Here is a 5779-nt window from a genome sequence, read left to right as displayed (position 1 = left end):
TGTCGTACACGTCATGCGCGGGCATGCTGGGTAATACGCTCTCCAGGACACGGGTATTTTCGCCACCTGGAATTCCCCGCAGCCTGGGGCGGCTTGCCTGCATATTCAGGGCTCCCACTCTACCTGGAAATCAGGGAAAACCTGGAAAAAATATTTCAGTTTTTCCAGTCAGGGAAAAATCAGGGATTTAAAAAAAAAAATGAATAAAATCAGGGAAAAATCAGGGAATTTTGTTTGCTGAAGGTGTCGAGGTTGCATAATGCTGAAGTCCCCATTATACACACACACAGTCCCGTATTGTATGCTTGGTTATGGTGGCTTTTTAGTGTGGAAACTTGATCCTCTCTACATTTATTTATTTCTTGCTTGATGGCTGTGTTGCATGAACTTTCGGTACATTATAACCTATCAACACCTTCTAACACTAAAAGTCCAAAAGGGAGTAGCGCCCCTTGCCTCCAGAGCTGCAGCTGCTGTCTCCTGCTGCATATATGATATAGCCTAGGCCTGCATCATTGCGTAAGGAGATTGTAAGTTAAAAATACTACATATCACAAAGCGTTAATGCCAGTATGCATGGAGAATGACTTACATGTAGGTTGATTATGTTAATTATATCCCATGCTTCTGTAAAAGCAGGGTCAGGGATATTAATTTACAAGTACATGTAGGTCTGTCCATGCACCCATCATTCTTGCTACATATATATGTCTGTCCACCCTGATTTCACACTTCTGTTTTCAAACAGTACATGCAATTTCCCAACTTATTTCATTTTGACTAAAATAGGTATCCACATTTATTTCAGGAGTCCTCACAATATGTTTGAAAACAGAAGAGTTACATGTTTTGCATATCTAATGACCCCATTCATTTTGATTGGTTCTGTGTCAAACCAAGATTGCTGAGAAGAGTGGATGCAAATTTTTTATATAGGTTGTAAATTTATTTTCTACTTTCTGATATTTGGTCTTTAAAATATGATCAGTTATTAGTGAAATGCCCAGTAGATCATTATAAAACCTGCTGAAACCACCATGCTTGCGTATAACACCGATTGAGACACGATCCTGACCGTTCCAAAGTATAAACTTCCATTTATGTGTTTTAATCAAAGATGAAATAACAACAAGAGGATGAACTTATTTAGAATTTCATTCGTTATCTATTAGCTTGTTTGCTGCTTGCTACATATGTGTTGTTATCCTGTTGTAACTTTTGCTTTTTGCTATGGGTCCTGTGGTGTTGGTATGTGCTCTCTCCTAGCTTTGGCCTGATCCTGTCCTAACATACTGTACATATACTGACGAACTAAAACCCTAGTCTGTCAATCATCATGTCGTGCAAATTCCGTCTGGTTGCAAAAGGAAGAGTATAAAAACTGGATAAAGGAAGTTCCTCAAGATAGTAGCAAGGCCTTCTGTGAAGTCTGCAAGAAGACAATTGATTTAAGCAGCATGGGGCAGACAACACTCACATCTCACATGAAGGGGAAAAAACATGTTCAAATTCTTTCCCTGAAATCTGGAGCAACATCCCAGCCGTCTATAAAACTGTTCTGCGCAGGCGACAATCCCTCTGATACAGTACCGTCAACGTCATCTGAACCAAGCAAAACGAGGGATGATGAATTAGCAACAATGGATGTTAAAACTCCTGGAAGGAATCTGATAACCTCTTACATCAGTTCTAGGGATGTCAAGAATGCCGAGATCAGATGGGCTCTGAAAACAATTATGTCTCAATTCTCCTACAACAGTAATGCAGACATTGGGGATGTGTTTAAGGCAATGTTTCCTGACAGTAGCATAGCTAAGAACTTCAGATGTGGGCCACCAAAATTGACATACCTTATTTGCTTTGGTATTGCTCCATCCATGGACAAGCTCCCAAATAATGTGAGAGCAGCAGTAGGCTATGTTGTCAGCTTTGATGAATCACTTAACTCTGTGATTAGGATGGGACAGATGGATATCATAGTCCGCTATTTCTATAATGGTTAAGTTGTCTCTCAGTACCTAGACAGTCAGTTTTTGGAGCATGCAACAGCAAAAGATCTTCTGTCTGCATTCAAACAAGGCACATCAAACCTAAATCCAAGTAAACTGTTACAAGTATCCATGGATGGGCCAAACGTGAACTTCATGTTTCTAAATGACTTATTGGATGACAGGAAGAAAGAAGATCCAGATCTCCCTGGGATCCTTCAGCTTGGCAGTTGTAGTTTACATGTAATCCATGGGGCATTCACTACAGGCATCCAGAAAACTGACTGGAATTTGGAAAAACTTCTCCGCGCCATTTGGTACCTTTTTGCCGATTCTCCTGCTAGGCGAGCAGACTTCAAAGACATCACGAAGACCGGGCTATTTGGGCTCCAGTTCTGCAGCACAAGGTGGGCGGAAGATGTTTGTGTCGCTGAGAGAGCTGTAAAGATATGGCCTAACCTGGTGATGTATGTGAAGGAAACTCTCAAGGAGCCCAAGCGGCAACTACCAACAGTTGCATCCTTTGTTAATCTCCAGGAATCTGTGGTCAGTGATCCACTCATCCTGGCAAAGCTAGAAGTTTTCATCTCCACAGGCAACCTTGTTCAGCCATTCCTGAAGAAATACCAGACGGACAAACCAATGGTACCATTTATTACAGAAGATCTGTGTGATATCTTGAGAAGTTTCATGGGCAGGTTCATCAAGCCATCAGTTCTAACAGAGGCCACTACATCCTACAAACTGGCATCTGTTCATGTTGATGACCAGTAAAACCTGCTAAACCCTGACAAAGTAGATCCAGGCTTTGCAGCAAAAAGGCATCTTGATGAAGCATTAAAATCTAATGCTACTTCTCCCCTAGCCAAGAAGGAATTTCTTGTGGCTTGCCAGAAACTGTACCTTGCTATGACACACAAGATCTTGGAGAGATGCCCACTGAAGTATTCCTTCGTGCGTTCACTCCAGGCTCTTGATCCTAGGCTGATGGTTGCTCACCGGCAGTCTGCTGAAGAGAAGTTCAAAAAAGTGCTAACCAAACTTGTGGACAACAAATGGCAACAAGACTGTGAATGTGACGAGATCCTACGTCAGTATAAAGAACTCCTTGGGTTACTCCAGAGACACCACAAGTTGGAATGTGAAAACTTTGCAGTTCACACTGATCGACTTGACGACTTCTTCAATTCAGTGATTGACCTCCCCCACAAGCCAGAACTAAAGGAGCTGTGGGAATTGATGAAACTCCTTCTTACACTGTCTCATGGTCAAGCTGCTGTAGAACAAGGTTTTTCTATTAACAGTGACCTCCTGGCTCCAAATCTGAAGACCCAGACAGTTGTGTTGCAGAGAATGATTTATGACACCCTTACCCTTGCGGAAACTCAAGTTTCCGACTTTGAGGTTACTCCTGGGTTACTGCAGTCTTGCAGTCACGTGCAATTCCAGATACACAGCTCACCTGCAGGCAGAGAAGGACGAGCATGAGAAGCAGCGAAAACTGCAAAAGAGACAAGCAGATGAAAGCAAGATGCATGATGGTAAAAAGAAACTCAAGATGTTGGAGCAAACCCATGAAACACTAATCTGTGATGCTGACAAACAAGCCTTGCAGGCAGAACAGAAGAACAGCTTCTCTCTCCTAGCAAAGTCAAATGCTCTGAGACACAAAGCCAAGGAATTGGAGACAGACATTCAGCAACAGAAGGACTTTGTTAGCAACCTATCTGCTTCTCTACATCAGGTGCAATGTGAAGATTTGTGCATGTGAAGTGACATTGATTATGTGGACAACAAATCAATGTGTAAATACACACATGTGCTTCCAACAGCTAAAGTTTGATTCTTTGCTCACGTTTACATGTATGTTGAATTTATCAAAGTTCATGTACAATTAAGTATTGAGGCTTCCAGACACTTTCAGTTGTATACTGTGTCAAAATAAAGCAGATATTTTTCACATAATGTTCTTGCTGAAAGCAGATACTTCTCAGATTATGTTCATGCAGGCATTTGGTGAGGAGAGGATGGCTATAAGGGGAGAAGGGAGGCCATTACCTGCCTGTTAGCACACCAAAAATACTGAATAAATAATGAATATAGTAACATAGCTTTCTTTTGTTTCTTTATATTCTCTACAACTTAGAGCTACATATTATTTTTTTATAAGAATAATCATCGTTTTGAAAGTGAAGTGTTATTTTCAGTATTTATGATATCACATGCTGGAAGTGGTGACACGGTGGTCTTAATCATCAGAAGATTTATTCAGGGTGATTGGATTCCTAATTCTGGGACCTAATCCTCACTAATTACGTCCCACTCCAATAGGGATTCCGTCAATTTTTAACACTGGAATCTGTGGTCATTTCATGAAGTGTAGTCATAAGTACATTGTAACATAAAAGAAATCCTTATTTATCAATAATTAGAGAGAAGATTGTATCCTGGATTGATCAGGGAAAAGTCAGGGAAATATCAGGGAAAAGTCAGGGAAATATCAGGGAATTTTGTTTTTTTGAAATAGTGGGAACCCTGATATTTAGTCTCTGACCTGCTGGTCTCAGCCTGCAAAACTAGGCGACTATGATTTAATTATTGCAGTATTCATTCTTCAGTGCTTGGCTAGCTTCATAAATGGGTACAATTTTTATTCTCAAGTATTTATCTACTCACTTATTTAGAAATTGTGGCCTGCTTATTCTTCTGATTTTTCACGTCGATGACAAACAGACGGCTCTGAGGTGAAAGAAATGAACAACTTTGGACGGTATTCTGAGAATTACGGCTGACAATAACCGGATATTACATTATGAATATAGCAGAACAATCTGCACATGATCTGGATAGACTGAAGCTGGATAGACTGAAGCAGAGTTGTGACAATGTTTTCACCACCTTGTCCGCACGAGCCAGGCAAGTTGGCGCGAGTATAGGCGGTCCGACTGTCACAGCACAACAGGTGAGGGTCCAGGGGACGCCTTGGCCCTGGAAGGTCTTACAGTCTGGAAATTAGTTTGGTTTCTGTGTCAGGCACATCGGAAGCAATTTGAAATTTGTAATGCAATCGATAGACTATCCCAGCACAAGAGGCGAGGGCACAGAGGCCGCCTAGGTCCCGGAAGCTTTGGGATGCAAGACAACTGAAGATGCCCTGAGTCTATTCGTGGAAACAGACATTCGTATTCCAACCGTCAATCAGTAAGGACTTTCCGGGTCAATAACAGCAAGACCAAGTCCCAAAACCACGCATCACACAAACCACCAAATATTCATTTTAAAACTTAACAAACTTGGAGAGAAGGAGAGTCTGTGGTTTCCTATAAATACAGGATACAAATTCTGTAGGCCTATAAGTACAGCGAAGGTGGGTAAATATCTTTCACAGCCTTTGCTGTATATAGATTGGTCAAAGCCAGCAGACCATCAACATACCGTTTAGTGAATGAGAAAGATCGTTCTTAGCAAGGATTATTCCTTAATACTTTCTGGGTCTACTGTTTTCCTGAATTAATAGATGTTATTAATAAGAAATTCAAGCAACACGATAACTGAATCATTAACACGGGGAAAAGTCGAAAAAATAGAATTATGAAACTATGGCCCTTCCGCGGTTCCGTTTAATAGTATTTCTTGCAAACAAATATAATATTATCATGAGCTTTGTCCACAGGAACAATATGACGTATTCTCTGTAAAGGTCATCAAGTACTTTTCGCACATTAGGATCTTTCAGATCACGTTTGGGTGTCAAATGTATGCATGTATATATGCTTAGAGTTTAAAGCCGT

Source organism: Liolophura sinensis, chromosome 12, assembly GCF_032854445.1.
Source record: "Liolophura sinensis isolate JHLJ2023 chromosome 12, CUHK_Ljap_v2, whole genome shotgun sequence".
Classification (NCBI taxonomy): Eukaryota; Metazoa; Mollusca; class Polyplacophora; order Chitonida; family Chitonidae; genus Liolophura; species Liolophura sinensis.
Note: the sequence above shows the minus strand (reverse complement) of the source record.